At 40.9% G+C, this 20,921-nt stretch overlaps 1 long non-coding RNA gene across 1 annotated transcript; it reads left to right on the top strand.

Moving 5' to 3' along the window:
* The first annotated feature begins 11,890 nt into the window (after positions 1-11,890).
* Positions 11,891-18,586, top strand: LOC309531562. Its single transcript, XR_014219354.1, has 3 exons — positions 11,891-12,001; positions 14,669-15,248; positions 18,250-18,586. It is a non-coding gene; the product is annotated as an uncharacterized lncRNA (long non-coding RNA).
* The last annotated feature ends 2,335 nt before the right edge of the window (positions 18,587-20,921 follow it).

Below are 20,921 nucleotides of genomic sequence, written 5' to 3'. Positions count from 1 at the left end.
ACCTGTACACCATTTTCATAATATTTTCTTTCAAGGCATTACATGCCGTGAACTTCATACCGGTGGTCCATAACTTTTCCCAGTCTTCTGACATAATGTTATAACCAATGTCTTGAGCCCATTTTATCATGGCTGATTTAACTGTCTCATCCTGAGTGTTCCATTTAAGCAGCAAGTTGTACATTCTCGATATTACCTTGGTCTTTGGTTCTAACAGCTCTGTCTCAAGTTTCGATTTTTCCACCTGGAATCCTATTTTTTTATCTAGCTTGAAAACCTCATTAATTTGGGCATAGTGTAGCCAATTTTGCACCTTATCTTTTAGTTTTTCAAAGCTCTGCAATCTCCAATTACCTCCAATATTCTCTATTATTTCCCAATATTTCGGCCAATATGCCTCCATATTGGATGTTTTCCGAGCTTTGGCCTCTATTGGTGAAATCCACCTCGGAGTTTTACTTTCCAATAAGTCTTTGTATTTTTTCCAGACCATGTATATTGCTTTCCTGACAATATGGTTTTTGAACATTCCATGTGTTTTCCCCTTGTCATACCACAAATACGCATGCCAACCTAGCGAATTGTTGAAGCCTTCCAGATCTAGGACATCAGTGTTTTCCAATAAAATCCAATCTTTCATCCAGCAGAAGGCCGCAGCTTCGTAGTATAACCTTAAGTCCGGCAGGGCAAACCCCCCTCTCTCCTTTGCATCAGTTAATATTTTAAACTTTATTCGGGGCTTTTTGCCCTGCCAGACAAATTTAGAAATGTCCTTCTGCCACTTTCCAAAACAATCCACTCTGTCCACAATCTGCAAGGCCTGGAACAAAAACAACATTTTTGGCAAAACGTTCATTTTTATAGCTGCGATTCGGCCTAACAAGGATAATTTCAATCTTGACCAAATTTCTAAGTCTTTTTTAACTTCTGACCAACATTTTTCATAGTTATCTTTAAATAGATTCAAATTCTTAGAAGACAGATTGACCCCCAGGTATTTCACTTTTTTAACAATGTTTAGTTCTGTTTCTTTCTGAAACTCCTCTGTTTCAATAACCGTCAGGTTTTTCCCTAACACCTTAGTTTTTTGTTTGTTCAGCTTAAAACCCGCCACCCGACCAAATTTCTGAATCAATTCCAAAACTCTTTTTGTACTAGGTTCTGGCTCCTGTAATGTTAAAACCAAGTCATCTGCAAATGCTTTCAGTTTATATTGTTTCGCTCCGACCCGTATTCCTTGTACCTGCCGATCCTCCCTTATCATGTTCAGCAAAACCTCCAGGACTGAGATAAACAACAGAGGGGATAGGGGGCACCCTTGGCGTGTTCCTTTTTCAATATGAAGTTCTTCTGTCACCACATTGTTCACTATCAACTTAGCTTTTTGTTCAGAATAGATTGCCTCTATTCCGTTCTCAAACCCCCTTCCCACTCCCATCCCTTCCAAGTTTTTCTTCATAAATTTCCAAGAAATATTATCAAAGGCCTTCTCCGCGTCGATAAAGATTAACACCGCTTTGGTGTTAATATTTGTTTGTAAAAGTTCCAAAATATCGATAATGTTCCTGGTATTATCATACAAATGTCTACCTGGGAGAAAGCCTGCTTGGTCCTTATGAATTACTTCATTTAATACTTTTTTAAATCTGTTAGCCAAAACGTCCGCAAATATTTTGTAATCCACATTTAGGAGTGAGATGGGGCGATAGTTCTTAAGTTGAGTCTTTTCAGTTTCCACTTTAGGTATCAATGTGATGAATGCTTCTTTCCACGTATCTGGTGTCCTCCCTCCCCCCATAATATAGTTGCAAACCTCCATTAATGGTTGTATCAGATAGTCTTTTAAAGTCCTGTAATATTTGGAGGTAAGTCCATCGGGGCCCGGAGATTTGCCTAGTTGCATATTCTGAATGGCATCCTCGATTTCCTGTAGTGTTATTTTACAATTCAAGATTGATCTCTTCTCTTGAGATAATTTTGGAAGGCCATTATCTTTCAAGAATTGTTCTATCTCAATTGCTTCCTCAGGTTCTTGTGTGTACAATTTTTTAAAATATTTCTGGAAACACTTTCTAATTTCTCCTGGTTTCTGAAAGTTTTTCCCTTCAACTTCTAGGTTGGTGACATAATTTAATTTTTGTCTCTTTTTCAACTGCCAAGCAAGTAGTTTCCCACATTTGTTTGCAGATTCAAAGGATCTTTGTTTCATTTGTTTGATTTTCCATTCCACTTCTTGGTTAATCAATTTCGCGTATTGTGACTGGTGGAATTTTATTTCTCTTAAAGTCTCTTTTGATTTTGGATTCACTCTTAATTTTTTCTCCCCATCACTTATCTTCTCCAAAATCTTGTCTTTTTTACTATTCCAGAGTTTTTTCTTGATTGTATTCTGTTGTATCAGGAACCCTCTCATAACAGCTTTGCTTGCATCCCAGATAATTCTTTTTTCCACTGAGGTATTCAAGTTGATTTCGAAATAATCCTTTAAAGTTTTTTGGGCCTTCTTTACGATCTCTTGATCTCTTAACAAGTTGTCATTCATTTTCCATCTGAAGGAATCGGCAGTAGTAAATCTCATTTCCATTTTCAAAGCGTTATGGTCGGAGCAAGTCTTTGGGCAGATTTCTATTTTTGTAGTCTTAGGTGCCAGCCCTCTAGTTGCCCAAATTTGGTCGATTCTTGTCCATGACAGGTGGGCCTCAGAAAAGAAAGTTCCTTCTTTACCTAGGGGGTTTCTCGTCCTCCATAAATCAATTAAGTCCATATTGTCAGTTAATTCAAAGAAAGTTTTTGGTAGTCTTCCATCTTTAGTCAGATTCTGATTCTGTGACTTATCCATCAAAGTGGAGACAACCCCATTCATATCTCCCATCATAATGATGTTGGAGTAGTCCAGATAGTCCAGTAGTGTCTCATGCAGCTTCTTATAAAATTCTGATTTCCCCTCATTTGGTGCATAGATTCCTAGTATCAAAACTTTTTCTCCTTGGGTCGAAATTTCAATAGCCAGGATTCTTCCTTGTTCATCTTTAAACAAAAATTTTGGTGATAAATTCTCTTTAGCATAGATCACCACACCTCTCTTCTTAACTCGGTCTGATGAGATAAATTCTTGGCCTAATCTTTTGTTTATTAACACCTTCCTATGTAACCTGGTCACATGGGTTTCTTGCAAGCAAATTATGTCCAAGTTCTCTTTCTTTAATATATGAAAAATCCTTTTGCGTTTTTCTGGGGAATTCGCGCCATTAATGTTCCAACTGTAAAGCTGCAGAGACATCCTGTATCCATCTGTTGTTACTCTTATTGGGTGTCTTCTTTTTTGTCCAAATCCGAAGGTGGTGGTTCTTTTCCTAGCACTGGTGGTGGCCAAATAGCTGCCACTCCTTTCTGCAAGTCTTCTCCGTGGTCGTGTAGGAACTTCTGGCTATCCTCTTTCGTTTTGATCTTTATCTTCTTTCCTTTGTATTTAAACGAAAGACCCTGTGGAAACTCCCACCTGTAAGGTATTCCGTTGCCTCTCAAAAGTCCAGTTAGGTCGGTGTAGTTAGATCTTAGATCCAGTAATTGTTTAGGTATGTCCTTGTAAATTTGTGCTCTTCTGTCCTGGATCTCAAGTGCTTTATTAAAGTGTAGGTCAAGTAGCTTGTCTCTCTCCTGCTTGGTCCTTAAGATAATCAAACAGTCCCTGGGTCTGTCCTTCCCAGCCGCCCTTCCCAATCTAAATGCAGTTGTTATTTTAAAATCTGTATCTTCGTTTATGCCCCAGAATTTAGAAAATTCTGCTGTCAAAAAGCCAGTCAAATCCTCTTTCTCAATCTCTGGAATAAAGCGTAATCTCAAATTATTTTCCTTGTTTCGCAGTTCCACCAAAGACAGATAGGCCTGCTGGTCAGTAATATGTTTATGGAGTGGCCTTACCTCTCCTTTCAGTTCCTCTACTTCTTTAGTTACTGCTTCTACTTTCTCATTCGCAGCCTCGGCCAGTTTTCGATTTTCAGATACTACGTCCTTTAGGTTTCCAATATCTTGTGAATGCTTAGCCACCTGTTCAGAAAGTTTGTTAATTGAAGATGTAGCTAAGTCAATTTTTGCAGTCTGATCATCCACTTTTTTGTTCAAAATTGCAAATTGTTGTAGCATTTCCTCTAGAAGAATGTTGGATCCCCCAGCTGCCATATCTTCTTCACTTGTTAATTGTTCTAATTCTTCAGCTGGGGTTGTTGGTAATGATACAGCCTGTAGTACCGCAGGGACTGAAGATCTACGGCCCTGGGAAACCAAAGTTGTTTGTACCAATTTGCCTTTCCCTGCTTTCGACGCAGCTCTTGTTTTTGGTTTGCCACTCATTCCACCCTCATTCCACACCTGTCTTTGGATTCAAGGTCAAGCTGTCAAAAGTTCCATGGGAAAGACAGGCCCCAGAATGAGTCACCAAGCCACAGAGAGACAAAACAAAGTCAGTTCTCAGGAAATTGTAAATCCCAAACTCCACTAGAGGGAGTATAGCTCAGTTCATGAAAGAAGAAACAAAGTTTCAGTCGCCATTAAAGTTCCTACAATTAGACAAGTTAATAAATATCTTTAGAGAAGAACTTTTCCTTCTTGCAGAGCCCTCTCAATTTTGCCACAATAGTTTCTTAAAAGGTGCAAAATACTGTTGCTTAATTGTATCCACCGGTAGACATCTGTTTCAACTTTGTAAATATATCCGCAACATAACTTTTACCCGCTGCAAGTCCAGGGCTAGGGATTCTCAAGTCTTTAAAGTTTGGAAAGTTTTAGCAGAGAAGAAACCCCAATTAAAATAGACACAGTCACAGAAAATTAGAAATAACTTGCCTTTCCCTTCAATTTCCAAGCTTCTCCAGACGTATGGTATCTCTCTTTTTAAAACCTTTTTCTATTGCTTCCAGCTTGTCAGTTTCTTTGCCTTTAATCATTAAGCACCTCCGGGAGACGGACTTCCTTTTTCTCGTCTCCCGCTTTCAGCCGAATTCACAATTTGTAATCCAATCTCATATAAATCCTACTCACGAGTAGTTGATTTGTAATCCAATGTAAAGGAAGAAAGGTCGGCGCTCATCGGTAACGGCCGCGCGGCTTCACTCCCGCAGAAAGAGCGATGAATCCACAGCACCGCTTCCCCTCCGCGCTTCCGGAGCCCCTTACGGGGTCCCTTCTTCGTTTTGGGGGTCGCTCTCGGTGCCCGCCGGATCCCACGGCCACGAGCTCGCTCTGCTCGTGGTTTAACTTAATGGGTCGTCGCTTCGCCGTAGCAAACAACCCTTTTCTGCGGAGCCCCTCTCTGCAGCGCAAAGAGGACCGCCATTACCCGTTTCGCGCCGCCTCCGGAAGTCCTGGGAAATGCCTTTTGTAGCACTACTTCAAGGTGATAATGATATCATGAAAAGTTATACTGGTATCCTCCTTTATATGGTACCCAGGACATAGTGGAATGGGCTCTGGCACTGTATGGCGAGTGATGAAGGACTCTAAACTGAATTCTAGGGATTTATTTGTATGTTGTCAGCAGATATCACTTAGGAAAAGACTCAAAAAAGCTCTTCTAAGTTCCTAGATGTGAACCCCATGCAAATGTTCATTTTGTGTAGAAATGGTCAAATGTGAGAGAAGGTGATAGGGATCACACTTACAGACCCTGCCGCTCTGTTTTTTATTTATTTACTTATTAAAAGTATTTGTAATCTGCCATTCAGAAACATACACAATCCAAACCAAAAGTTAAACAATAGGAATGCAGAATTCAGTTGCAAATAAAAACAGCAGACCCCCATTTTATATCTGTTAATTTTACTGCTTTCTCTCCTCCTATTCCCTTTAACAATTCTGTGTCTTGTAGAGTCTGTTCAAGACCATATCAATCTTTCATCCCAGCGGGGGCGAGGGTGAAAAATAATGAATTTTAATTCAGAACTCATTTGTTTCAATCGCCATTCTCTTTCATGACTAAAACAAGTGAAATAGAGAGGGCTCATTCATTTAATTTGCTCTCCGTTTTAACATGAACATACCCTCCCAACCTCAGCTTGAGATCTTACTCAATTAGCAGAAAACCTTTCAGTTTAACATGTTGTGTTAAGGGCTTTCCATGTTCACTCAAGGGTCAAAATGTCAAGAAATTATAACTCAGTTGTTTTGGGAATACTGATATGTTCCGCTATCCTATTCTGTGGTTTGTGACAGCTTCACCGCTACCTTGGAGCTTGATGGCTATCAGTGGCAGAGTGGTGGACATATCCCAAAATTTGTCTGTTTGCTAGACAAGACTCTTGGAGTATATTCAACTGAGCTACAATTCCATGTTAGGCTCCTGTGTCATTAATGGGGTTGCCAACTGCCACTGCTTCTTTGCCTGTAACAACAGGTTCATAGAGTGACATTAGGTTCATATAGGTTGCCATGCCCAACAATCACCCAGGCTGATATTTTGTATGGTTGTTAAAGGCTGAAGTGTCTTCATTTGAAAGGTCTGAAGAGAGCTTCTGTGCATACAACTGTATGCACACAGATGACTCTCCGCATGATTGGGGCTTCTAAAATAAGTGGACCATTATGCTGGCTGGCAATAATTGCAGGACAAGTAGATAATATGAGAGGACTCCATAACTGGGTTATTTCAAGAGCAGCAAGGCAGAAACATAGAAAAAGAAGTCAAGAGTAAAAAGGTGCTTAAAAAGGGGAAGAGCCAAAGACAAGGAGGCTGAGCCAGCAACAGTCATGAAGGACCAAGCATGTGGGGTTTCCACTGTGCTGTGCGCATGAGAATCGGATGAACTTCAACTGACCTCCCTTTGTTTAAATAGAAAAGGCTTTTTCTTCTTCACCCCACTTCAAAAGAAAGCATGTTCGAAGAACCAAATTCTGCATTCTTTCCACATGAGGGTAACCACCAACACCTCAAATCAGCGCCAATCTAGGGTAACAATGTAATTCAGAGGAATACTAGCTGATCAGCCATTTGCTCCCTTTGTCATGTCTCTTCTCTTTTATTCCTCCCCCCACCCATGCACTGCATTTGCTGGAAGCTTCCCTGGCTATTTAAAGCACTGATGCAATACAGCAACTGAATAGTTACATTTGGAGTAAGTCTAAGCAGCTCTGACAACCAATCTTACGCAATCCTGTTTGGTTGTTGGTTCCTTAGTTAGTATGTATATGGCACACACAAACACGCTGCCAAATCAGCTCAAGGTGCCTTTGATTCCATTGCCTCAGCAGCCATAATAATAATAATAATAATAATAATAATAATAATAATAATAATAATATATTTATATCCTGCCCTCCCCGGCCAAAGCCGGGCTCAGAGCAGCTAACAACAGTAAAAATAGCACAGTTTACATAAAATCACAGTCAATTGATTGAAATACATTCTAAAATCAGTTCAGAATCAAATTAATGGCAACCATTGGGCTAGCATTCTATGAAGATTACAGAAGGAGAGAGGGGGTCAGATTACCTGGCTTTAGCAAAAATGTTTAAAGAATTATGTAAGAATATTATAGTTATGAGAAGTTGGTAAAAATAAGATTTAAGTTTTAAGATTTAAGGTTTTTTATATTAAGATAAAATTAAAATAGATTTAGGTAATGTAATGACAGAATATTATGAAATATGGAAAGTATTTGCTGCGGCAATTAACAACTAGGATACAAAAAAAGGGAGGAGGAGGAGGTCAAAGAAAGAAGGTAATGACAGTTGAGGATTTGAGAATGATGGATTTGTTTTTGAGTGTTTGTGGTGTATTTTTGTTTTTTGAATTTGTATTGTTTGATGTGGTTTGTTTTTTCTTTGTTTTTTCTTTTTCTGTTTCTGTTTTCTTCTTTTTTGTAATTCTATAAAACTTTCAATAAATATCATTTAAAAAACAAACAAACAGATTGTGCCTTGGCCAAAGGCCTGGTGGAACAGCTCTGTCTTGCAGGCCCTGCGGAAAGACGTCAAGTCCCGCAGGGCCCTGGTCTCTTGTGACAGAGCGTTCCACCAGATCAGGGCCACGGCCGAGAAAGCCCTGGCTCTGGTTGAGGCCAGCCTAACCTCCCTGTGGCCCAGGATCTCCAATATGTTTTTATTTGAAGACCGTAAGGTAGGTTAACATTCTATATTAGAGAGAAGTTGAGAGAAAGTGGTTAGCCTAAGGTCACCCACTTAGGTTATCATGGCTGAGCTGAGCAGAGGAATGTCTGGAGCTCACAATATTTTCTCTGTATAATAATAATAATAAATTTTATTTATATCCCGCCCTCCCCAGCCGAAGCCGGGCTCAGGGCGGCTAACAACAATAAAACAGTACAAAAGTACAGCATAAACAACACTCTAAAATCATTCATTATAAAATATAAGCAGAATACACTTCTCTCTCTTTTTAAAAAGGAGTGCTTTCCTTCTGAGAATCGTAGAGTTGTAGAGTGGGAAGGGACCCCAAGGGTCATCTAGTCCAACTCCCTGCAATACAGGAATCTCAGCTAAAGCATCCAGCAGGGTTTTGACCAAGTCTAGGGAATGAGAGGTGTTTGCCACTCCCCATTAGAATTAGCAGTTAAACAGCAATTCATCCTTGACGAAATTATAAAAGGGGTTTGCTAGGATGAACTAAGCAAACTCTCTCATATATAAATAGCATCTACCAGAATGTCTGAAAATTCACATGACTGTGGATGTTACAAGCCATTTGTATAGTTGAGCGCTGACTGCAACATCACCTTCATTCTATTACAGGGATTTGGCAAAGAGGGAAGGTGAGCAAAAGAGGGAGAAAGCCTGCACAAGAGTTCTGTAGATGGAAATAGAATTGTATTCTTAAGCACCAGACTAGTGCTTTAGACTGCAATCCTATGCACTCTGACACCGGACTAAGTGCCATTGAACTAAGTGGGATTTACTCCTGAGCAGGCCTATATAGGATTGCAGTCTTATGTCCCCTCATTTTTTACAAGCCAGTACTTGATACATTTCAAATTATGGCCACAGTTTTCCTATTTAAGCAAGCAAAGAAATAGATATTTTCCATAGAACGTCTCAAAATGGAAGTGACTGCTGGAATCAGACCTTGCAATGCAAGTTTTGTTAATAATGGTGGTCTGTTGTTTTCCCTTCTAGCTATACAGTGGTACCTCGGGTTACAGACGCTTCAGGTTACAGACGCTTCAGATGACAGATTCCGCTAACCCAGAAATAGTACCTTGGGTTAAGAGCTTTGCTTCAGGATGAGAACAGAAATTGCATGAAGGTGGCGAGGTGGCAGTGGGAGGCCCCATTAGCTAAAGTGGTACCTCGGGTTAAGAACAGTTTCAGGTTAAGAATGGACCTCTGGAACAAATTAAGTTCTTAACCCAAGGTACCACTGTACTGAGCAATTCTGTAGAGTGAAAGCACTTTCTGGCAATTGTGTTCCCAACGGCAGCCACAGTGTTGCAAGCCCTTGTGTGAATTTTTTTTTTGGGGGGGGGAGTCCTCCCCATGTAATTTAATTATACACCAATACCAAATTGCATACATTCTGACTGGAGATGAAACATGAGAAAAAGAACTTTAATTAAATATGAAGTCTTTTGCCACAGGAAAGATTATTTAAAAGAAACAAAGAGTATCATATAGCCATTGCAGAGGGATAGGAGAGAATTTTTATTCAGTTCACACTTGAAGGCAAACTTGCCTAATTGTCCAAAAACAAATGTGTGAACCAAAATCCAGCCATGTGTAAAACGCGCACTTCTCCGAATTTTGCAGTGCAGTTCTCCAGCCAAACAATGCATATGAAAATGCAGATACCGGAGCAAAGTGTGCATATAAATGCATATATTAATGGAAAAACAGGCAAAAATGCATTCAGTTAGAGTGAATCACTTTGCAAAGATGCGTACATTAGCAAAATGGCATCAAACATGAGTATATTAGGATACAATTGAACTAAAATGCTGGTGAATTTTCATAAGGACTTAAAAAAAGAAAGAAAAGAAAGAAAATGCAAATGTGGAGGACTGAACTGAAGAGAGGGAAAGTGAGAAATGGAGGTAAACTGAATTTGCCCATCTCTACCACTGCATACAAACCAAAAGTAAAATAATATATATGGATATGCAATGATAATTATTGTATATAATATTATATATGGTAGATTGTTATTACTGCATATGATGTATGGTGATTTAAGAAGATTTATGGGATTGGAGGACCCCCTAGAGACTGAAGGCACACATTATTATTATTATTATTATTATTATTATTATTATTATTACTATACGTTTATATGCCGCCTTTTCTCCAAGGAGCTCAAGGGGGAGCACACCCTTCTGCTTCTCATCATGGATTGAACTTGCTAATACGTTGCTCTGTGTGAGGCCTAAATTTGACACCCCACCACCAACCCTCGCCCTGTCTTCCCAAAGCTGGCTAAGCGAGGTGTCGGTCCTTGGGAAGGAGGTGTGAGGGCTCTGGCAGGGTACCACAACCCTCCTGTTTCCTTCCCAAAGCTTGGCAAGCAGTAACTAGAGACTTTGGGAAGAAGGTGGAAGGACTCTGGGATCCTGTCCTCTCCAAAGAAGCGCTTTGGGAAGGAAGAAGGACGTTACCAGAGGGAAATAAGCCCAAGATAACTAATTTAGCATCCTAGCCTAAAAACCCTGCTTTCTTTGCCTTGTCCCATTCTGGCAGACAAGAAAGGGGATTCTTAGTCAGCTATTTTCTTTATTTAAACCTTTTGAAACCTCAACTACATTTCCAACCACAGGCTAAATCTTGCTTGGCACTGGAAAACAACCTGCTGATCTTTGTGTTGGCAGTGGCGCTTGCTCTATTGTATGTTGCTGTCATCAGTATGAAAGGAGTCGTGAAGGCTGCTGTAAGGAGACTGCTGAAACGAGGACTGCAGCTTCCTGAGAACCCTTTTAGCGTTCCCTCCCTCCACTATCTGAACGATAATCTTGGTCATCTGGTTGTCCTTTTTACCCATTGTTGTCTTTTTAATTGTATATATTGCTTGTTTTATGTTGCTATGGCCGTTGGCTAAGGCGAATAAAGTTTATCTATCTACCTGGTTTTAGGTTTCATCTGTCTCCATTTTCTTGTTCTACCCTCACCTTTGCCATTTGGAGTAAGACTGACAGATCCTTTTAACACTGCTATGTTAAAAGAAATCCCAGGCAGTTCTTAAGATTCCAGAGCCACCCCCATTCCGGCTATGAGTACCATTGTGCTCAATATTTCATTAGCAGAAGGACAAATAGAAAATGTGCAAAGAAACCACAGCTCGGGGTAAGAGGCAATTCTGCTATTAACATCATTCATGTAAGAGCAAACATCTTGTGGCCTGGAGCATGTAAATGTGAAGAAGTGAGGAAGGCTGATTTTCTCCCCCCATCCTACCCTAGTAAACCTCCCCATCCAAAAGAACAGCATCTATGGATTGGTGGCGCAATTGACTGCTGGTTTTCATTTTTTTAATTCTTGCTTCTAATACCTACATTTTCAGTTTATCTCCTCTCCTTCAGATACCTGTCCGTATATCTCGGGCTGGATAAGAGAATTTAAGATAAGGGATATTTGAAAGGAACAAACAACCATCCTTGTGGGGTGTTAGAGTGGGGGAGTGTGCAGTGCATAGGCAGCTGTAGCTTTCGGAAAAGTCAGCTAAGCTGTTCAGTGGCGCAGCATTTGTCTGCCCGGCGATAGCCGTGAGAGAGAACAGTTTCTCCTTGACCTAGACGAGTGCTCTTGCCATGCCATGTTGGCTGCAGTTTAAATGAGTAGGCTGATTACCTAAAATACCAGGCCATACTGGAGCCGACTGAGTCACACACCCCTCCCCTCCTGCACTCTCCCCAGTGGAATTAAGGGGCTACAGTCAGAGCAGTCAGTTGCAGCTGCGGGGAGAGCGAGAAGTGTTTCATTTGCGTCAGTTTGCAGTGGAGCCTGACGGGGCTGCGTTCAGGGTGCTTTTAACTCTCTGTGACTGGCAGGTGCATGATGTCACAATGAGGTTAGCTATCTCGCAAGTAGATGGGGAGGGGGAAAAATAATGACAAGGGAGACAATTTAGAATTTCAAGGAAAGGGATTCACATCAAAGCACCAGGCGACAGCTCAAATCACACTGCAGAGACACAGACAGATCTGCAGGAGCTGAAGGCTCTTTTCTTACAATTTTTCTCCCCCATCTGCTTTTATTGTGCAGAAAAACTATCCACAGGGGAGGGTCTCTGTGGAGTGCAATTCTAGGTAAGGCTCATGTTGACCTTGGATAGGTCTTGTAAGGGCTGCATGCTTTAAAGGTGCAGTTGTTGCTGGGTTTTGTACAATACTGCAAAACTAAGGGAAGTAGTTAATTATAAGATTCTAGCCGGGGCACCGATGATGGTTTTAAAACATGTAGTTTTACAAAGATTCCGAGCCCCATGGAACTTTAACATTGCACAAGCTAAAAATAAATAAATGCTGATATAGCTATAGATTTTGGGTAACATACAGGATGGAGAGAGAGAAAATTCCTGTAATATGGGGTAGAGAAAAAGCTGAGTTTGCATGGTTAAGAATGCATGTGGTCTGACACCTCATTCTTTAGTTAAATGTAGTTAAGATTACTTTAGTTTTTAAAAGCCATCATTGAAATGCTAGAAAACACCTGATATAACAGGATAGCTATATAACATGGCCACGAAATTGTACCACATCAGAATGGTTTTATTGATGTTGTTTCCTAGGAAACCATCCAAAGGCTGCAGTCCTGTGCTCACTTACCTGGGGATGGAGTTAGTTCCTAAATCAGAGACTGGGAATTGCTATGCACCCCCAGATACTATTGGACTTTAACTCCCATCAGCCCCAGAAAGTATGACCAGTGATCATAGATGGCAGCAATTATAGTCCAGCAAACTATGGAGCGCCACCAGTTCCACTTGCCTGTTCTAAGAAAACATGGTTAGAGTCATGCTGTAAATGGCCTCTGTCTGATTCCCTGGGAAGACAACACAGACATTGTCCTTGACACAGGTAGGTAGCTGTGTTGGTCTGCAGTAGTCGAAACAAAAAAATAAAATAAAATTCCTTCCAGTAGTACCTTAGAGAGCAACTTAATTGGTCTCTAAGGTGCTACTGGAAGGAATATTTTCTATATTGTCCTTGACAGTTAGGAAGTATAGCATTCTTTTTGTTTAGTTTTCAATAGGAGGGCAGAAAAGGGTGAGTGGCTTGATATGAAACCATCCTAATATTTCGATCGGTCTAAAAGCATTTCCAGAAGGTCACTATTTTCTGGTGGGATCCGATCCCTTATCAGCAAATTCATGTTGTGCAATTAAAGTTCATTTGGCACTCTTGGGCAACAAATGTGCTTCCTCCCAAAATTGACTTCTCGTGAGAGCCAGTGTGATGTAATGGTTAGTGTGGGAGACCAGGGTTCTCCCCACTCAGCCATGAAGCTCAGCCTTACCTGGTTCACAGGATTGTCGTGAGGATTAAATGAGGAGGGGAAGAACCTTGTACACCACCTTGAGCTCCTCCGAGAAAATGGTACGATATAAATTCAATAAGTAAATAATAAGGACAGAAAATGAACTGGAAAGTGTGGGATAACTAATTTTTTATTGGGGAGTGGGTGGGATAGAATAACAATATTACCTCCACACAAACAAATGAGAATTAATTCTCAGTAAGTGCAACTGATATCATCTAATCTCCCTGCAATCTTTGTGTGAACAAATCAGGATAGATTGGAAGCAATTTATGTTCCAAAGTGGGGGAGAGAACCTGTAAGACACAGATGGTTATTCACTACCAGCACAACTTAGCTGCTCTTTCAAGAAGGCCAGCATGAATGCTAATGGTCCATGTCACAGAAATCACCACCACAGAACTTGGACCAATGTCTTCACTCATTTCATTTTAGTTATCTGACAGCACCAGCATTATGAACCAACCACTAACGTAGGGTGAATTTTTACTCATGATATATTATGCAATTACTAACACCCTAGATTACTGGCAAATCGGTTTAACCTACCTTGAATTCAAGCTTGTATCATCAGCTCCCATGGTCATTTCTGGTATCTTGAAGGCCCTTTTCCTTTGAAATTTATTTATTAGTTACGTTAGTCTGACAACAACCTTGTGAAGTCGATTAGACTGTAAGGAAAAGACTGTTGCCCCAGGTCACCCTGTGAGGTTCATAGCTGACAGCAAATGCAAACTGTACTTTTAAAACCTGGATTCAAAAGTTACTCGAAGTTTAATGACACCCCCCAAAAAATGTAAGAGACTGAAAAAAACAAAGAGTCTTGAGGTACCTTAAATACTAAGAAATTTATTATGTGGAATAGAGCCCACCTCATCAGATGCATGAAGTGTAATAGTCTGTAATACCACTATTGGGAAGGAGAACTGTGTTAATTCTGCATACATTTAAGCTGTAATAGAATTATCACAGACAGTACTTTTTGCATTTCATTGCCCTTCAACTCCAGACAAATGCACACCAAACATTTAAAGCATATTTTAAAAACAGGGCTTCCCTCAAAGAATGCTTGGAACTGTAGTTTGTTAAGGGTGTTGGGACCAGGAGTCTTTCAAGAAAGTCATGTGTTTAAAATGTATGGTGTGAATGTAACGAGCTGCATTTCCCCACTTTGCATATTTCACCATGTATATTTCAGTTGACCACATCAACTGAAGATAATGCTTCATCCATCCGATGGACTTCAGAAAGACTTGTGCAATAATAAATTTGTTCATTTTTAAGGTCTCGCGCGATTCTTTGTTACTTTTGCTGCAAATGACTAACACGGAGCTACTCCTCTACAAAACGTATAACCATGTCGGCTGGAAATGACACGAGTGCATTTGAGCAGGCAGGTTTCCCTGAGGTAAACATGGAGGTGAGGGAAGAGATTTTCTGAGCTACTGCTTCAGTGTGTGCCATGGATTAAACCCCAGGGCACTTCAAGGTGTGTGCATGTTTGACAGCACTGAATATTGCAATTTAAACTGGGGTTCTATCTTTAAGAAAGAACAACAACAAAAACAAACCCTGAAGGTTAAATGGTAAAATGTGAATTGGCTCTGAGTGGGGCTTTGAACCTGGCTTTCCTATAGCCAAACACGACATTCCAGCCTCTAAACCACACCAGTTTCTAAAAATATTGGTTCGCCTGCATTGAGGAGAAAAAGAAGAGATATGGCTGGCTCCAGAAGCTGAAAAGAATTAACATGTTGCAATGACCCGCTCAGACCCAGGTGAGTGAGCTGGTCTTTTATTGAGTGAAGTGGCAGCCCAGAGTGGTTTTTCTCTCAGACCAGAGAACTCTGTGAAAAATGTCTTTGTGTTGGAGGAGGTCTTTTTCCGTTCGTGCCTCTGCGGTCTGACAAGCACAACCCTCAAAAAGAGGCATTTTTTTCTTTTGTCCGGAATGTATGTCTTGTAAACACTACATTTTGTAGTCTGGCAATTTAAAAGGAACCAGAAGGAATGAAGACTTTGTTCATTTTGATTACATTATTCCTTTAGACCCAGGATGTCAAGCAGTGTGACAGGGTCAAAAGAAACAAAGCTATTTTTGTCGCTGAAGCACAGGCGATACAACATTTTATCTGTCAGATAAGAATATCTTTTCTTTCAGCTAGAACATGCTGCTGTCACTTTGTTGAACCTTTTCTATACTTCATTTGACTGCTCCTGAAATGCAGTTGGAGCATTTTCTTCAACAGCCCTCCTTCCTTTTTGCCCTGTTTTGCCCTAAAAGAGTGGGTGAAAGCCTTAAGAAATTTAAAAACGGGATTCTCCCTAGAACAGAGTTGGAAATTGTGCATAGAAATGTGTGTGATCAATGAGGAAGAACCTTGGCAGTTTATTCCATTTTCCGGACATCTTCCTAACTGTTAATCTCTGCATTATACCTGAGCTTTCAGAAAATATAAAAGCCAATTCCATAAATACAGTAGAATGTAGTGCCAGTTTGGTGCTCATTTACATACTATTTGCTTCCAGAAAAGAAAAATCTATTTGCAGCCAACATCCAGCATTTGCAGCCTGAGGAGGCTGCCTCATTTTACCTAATGATAGGGCCTGCCCTCCCGTTTGCCTCCAAATTTCCTTGAAGATAGTGACTATTGGCCAACAGGTGAAGCTTTGAGAACCAAATGAAGCTCACTGCCCATACTGCTTTGCATGCAGGAGGTGCCAGTTTCTGGCATCTCCTGCTAGGGCGGGGAATATCCCCAGTCTGAAACCCTTATGAGCTACATTGGATCTCAGTCTATGTGGACAATACTGAGCTAAAGGGATCCAAAGACTCACTCAGTATAAGGCAGCTTTCTATGTTTAATGTTCCTACTTTGTCTACTCACGGCTTCCGTGTGTGGCAGATGATCTTTTGAAAACACCAGCACTGAATGGGAAACTGCAAGAAAATGTTACTTGCTAATGCTTAGGTTGTTCAATGTGGCAAATGGCAACAGATCAAGTGATCTATGAATCAAGAGAAAAATCAAACATTTTTTTAGAGCTGAAAGAGTATCAGGAAATAAGAGGAAATCATAAAAGCTGATAATGCCTGTCAGCTGCAATTTGTAGCTCAGTGGGTCCTTGATGACGACGAGTCCCAATGGAGATAATTTGAGCAGTTTTATTTTGAGACACCACTGAAATACATATTATGGTTTCTAGGAGATGGAGATTGATAATTAAAATAGCTTTGATTTTGAAGATTTGGGATAGATACAGTGGTTTGGGGATATGGAATTTTAATCAAGGAAATTTAACTGGCAACTTTAGCAACAAGGGAAAATAATCAATAATTAAATTTAAGGATCTGTTTCTGGAGGGGGGAGCTGTTTTGTTACTCAAAAGAAACAACTAGAGGACAAATATAGTAAACAGTTGATATATCAATTATTCCAGCTTGTACATGTTTAAATACAATTATGAAACAATGAGTTGAAAGAATCCCAAAAGGATAAGCCATATAAAAGACTGGGGGAAACAATAGGGGACACTAATCACTGAGGTATGCTGGAATTTCACCTGAACCAGGTGATTACACCATGTATCTGATGTTGCTCTATGAAACAACAACAAAATCAGGACAGCTTTGAAATCAGTGGGTAGCATTAGTGCCGTTTCGAAAGGTTCAGTCTACCATCTTGATTCAAAATGGTATCCAGTTGTATCCCAATATAGACAAAAACCTGCTCCTTGATGACAGGAACCATCATGTCAAATTTGCTTGTAGTATCTTGAGAGGTGTTCAGATATGTATAGCAAAATGTATAGCAGAAGATGAGGGTCCTACTAAAGGATGTTGTTTGATCATTTTACACCTCTTGGAAGCTAAAGGAGAAGACAGAGAGAGGGAGAGGGAGATGTGGGTGTATGGGTTAGAAACAGTGTTGGTAATGAAAGGCATTTATTTGCCTTTGAATGAATTTTCAGTCGGTTGAAACCAATCGCCCCAACCCGTCTCCCATTCTTGCCTTCTAGCATTCTTCCATTGGCTAAGGATATATAAATTATGGAATATTTACACTGTTATATAAACAAGGAGGATATATTTTAAAATGTTTTTTAAATACACATTGACGTCATCCAGATGCTTGGAATGTGGATGGAGCAACTTCTGCAAAATCTTGCTGCATTTTTAAGAGGTTGAGCAGGGCCATCCCTTCCATTAGGCATAATGAGGCAACTGCCTCATGCAGCAGGTTTTCCGGGGCAGCAGTAAGAGTCCCTGGCTATTCTTCCTGAGCAACCAGCCATTCCCTTCTGTTGCCACATAGCCTCCTCAACCCCTGCAGTGTGTCTTGCTGCTTCAAGTGTGATGGAGTATGCTATCCATTCACCAGTGTTGAAGTAAGATTCAGTTCCCAGTCCAGTCAACTACCATGCATGGAATTTTGTGGGGGGGGTACCATCTTGCATTTTCCTTTTGGCAAGAAACTGTTTCGGGCTGGCCATGGGTTTGGATGAGCCAACTACAGCACAGATGCCACATGTAACACTAATAGCATCAATTTTGTGGCATGCCTGGATGAGAACAGGATACCTCATGGGCCTGGACAGAGTCAGCCTTAAAGACCTGCCTGCCTGCCTCTCCTCTGCCTGTTTCAACCTGCTTTTCACAGAAGAGGTTTGTCCATTAGGAGCTGTATCTAGCCAGACAACAAAGAGAGAGAGAAAATGCAATTTCAAAGTCGTTTGTTAACATGTCACTGAACTAACCAAATGTTTTGTTTTTCCCAGGGCCGACAAGATGGGGAAGAAGCTGGCACAAATTGCCGGGGCCCATTAGTCTGGAAGGGGGCTCAGGGCCTGACTGCCTTGCATTTGTTTTATGTAATCCTTAGCAAAATATATGTTTCCTGTTCAATGCACAAACAATTCTGAAGAACAGCTTGCGAACTTGTGCTGCGAACCAAGCGTTTCCGAATATTTATACTCTACACGAACATTCACGTCTCGTCTTATTACGCACAGTCACGTTTGTATGTTTTTGTAAGTGAACACTTTAGCTTAAACTTTGCATTTGGGGGGGGGACGTTTTTGGTTGGAGAACTGCATTGCAAAATCCAGAGAACAAATACATGCACTAAAACTTTTTTTAAATTTTTTTTGGAATAGATGCAAAAGTCCAGGGATGTCCCCATTCACAGCAATTTGTTACAAATATGAATGAGCTGATGCCACTCTTTGGGGTGATTTACAACAATGGATGGTATAATGGTATAATGGATGGTATAATGATTTGATTGGATGGTAGAGGCTTTTTAAAGACAGGATTTTTAAATCATATGAAGAAACAAGCAAAGAGATAGTAGTAGTAGTAGTCATAATAATAAACTTTATTTATACCCCACCCTCCCTGGCCAGGACCAGACTCAGGGCGGCTAACATCAAAGTATGATACATTAAAAACATAAATCAAACAATCAATTAAATTACAGGTTAAAATCACATTTGGAGCAGAATAAAATCAGGTGGCAACCCACGGATTATAACTATAGGGGATAGGAACATTGAGTGGGACAATACTGACCATCTTTATTTCAATACTTCCAGGTCAGACACATTGCCCTGTGCTTGTTGATAAAAATTGGCCCTTTAAGGAAAGCAGAACTTAAAAGCTTAATGATAAAAGCACTGAAACAGAAATTACTGAGAAATATATATAATATTTTTATGATCATGGATTTATTTAAAAATCAACATATCAAACCAGATTTATTTAAACATGTTAGACCAGATGGAATGAGGGAAGATATTCCTGAAGAAGCATGGAATTGGGTCTGGCAGAGCTTTCCACAGCAGACTGTGAGCACAAGGCTTTGAAAGCTTTTATAAATTGATATTTTGCTGGTGTTTAACACCCACAAGACTCAATCGCAGAACCAGCCCACCCATGAAACGGGCTGAGGCAGTAGCCTCAGGCAGCACCTACCCCATTCCACCTCCTGCCTCCCCATAGGGACAGAGGAAGGGGGTGTGGTGGGGGTGGGCCGCTCCGGATGTCACCACTGAGGGGAGAGACAAAATGCTGGGCAGCACTCACCACGGGGTCTGCAATGCACCTGAGCCAAGTGTCTCGCCTGAGAGCGACACAGTGGCTTGAGTGCCTGCAGGCTCTGCGCTGCCCCAAATGGTCCGCCCGCTGCCTCCCTCTCAGCTGTAGGGCAGCTGAGTGGCGGGAGGCAGGCAGACTCCTCTGAGGCCCCGCGGAGCATCCTGCCCCAGTTGGCCCCGCCCTGTGGGCAGCTGTCCCTACCCCTGCAGGTGGCTGACCCTTCTCCCAGGCCACTCCAGGCGCCCAGTCGGCTTGCTCTGCCACTGCCTCCCCTCCTGCTGAGTTGGATTCTTGAGGAGAAGCTCTTACAGAGTTTGCTCCTCTGTTGTGGGGACGGTAGCAGGACGTTTCTCCTTAGGGGCCAGAACGCCTTAGGCCACCCCGCAGAACAGCCAGCACATGCTGGAGACAAGAAACACATCATATTTCTATGTCTTTGTTTTGTCCCAAAATAATGATCATTTGGGTGGGCAGAATAATTGAAAGTGAAATAATAACAGGGTGCAGACTTTGGGCTAACTCATTCAATAGATTACATGGAAATATGGCCTGGTCTTACCAGAGGTCATGGAGCTCACCATGCACTTTCTAATAGCCACTCAGCTAGCAATCTGCTAGAAATGGTGGAGGGGACGGACTCAAGGGCACCTACAGTAGACAATTGGTCATTATAGTCATGGAAGCATTCCTATAGGGCAAAATTAAGCAACATATTGAAATTGAAGAATAGCAGGCAACTTAATGACATGTCAGTACAACAAGATGTAAGAAAATATCTGCCCAATTGTATTGTTGGAAACGTTTTAAGGAACAATCTTTTTTAATGATGTCTCTGACCTTTTGCTGGATTATACAGATGTGTTTATATTTTTATACTTAAGCATGTGGGATGTTTCTTTATATTTCACCTTTGTTTTATGCTTTGGTGCACCATTTTTATTTTAAGCAAACTGAACCAAATTGCCTGCTCATTTGTAGCTCATGAAAGTGTTGATTAAGGACTGGGGCCATGCTTTTATTCCCTGACATCGTCTCTTTCCTTTGAACAGCTGTGTGTTGTGTGCAGTTCGGGTGGAAGGAGAAGCCAGGGTGTGAGCTTCTGCTTGCTATTAAGAGCTCGTTGCAATTGGGAAGCCAACATAATCAGAGATGTTGATTTCTGTGTTGATTGGGAAATATCACTGAGCCCATTTGTACCAAATCTCAGGGCTCCAGATCATTGAGAAGAACTCCACGGATTAGTCACTGAGGCCCAATGCTCTCTCATACCATACTCTTTTTCTTCCTCAGAAGCTGCTAAGATAATTCCCATCTCATGGCAAAGTCAATGTCTTTGATCTTCCTCCTTACAGCT

This window comes from Podarcis vaucheri (genome assembly GCF_965113315.1).
Source record: "Podarcis vaucheri genome assembly, chromosome: 4".
NCBI classification, from domain to species: Eukaryota; Metazoa; Chordata; class Lepidosauria; order Squamata; family Lacertidae; genus Podarcis; species Podarcis vaucheri.
This window is presented reverse-complemented; position numbering and strand designations above follow the sequence as displayed.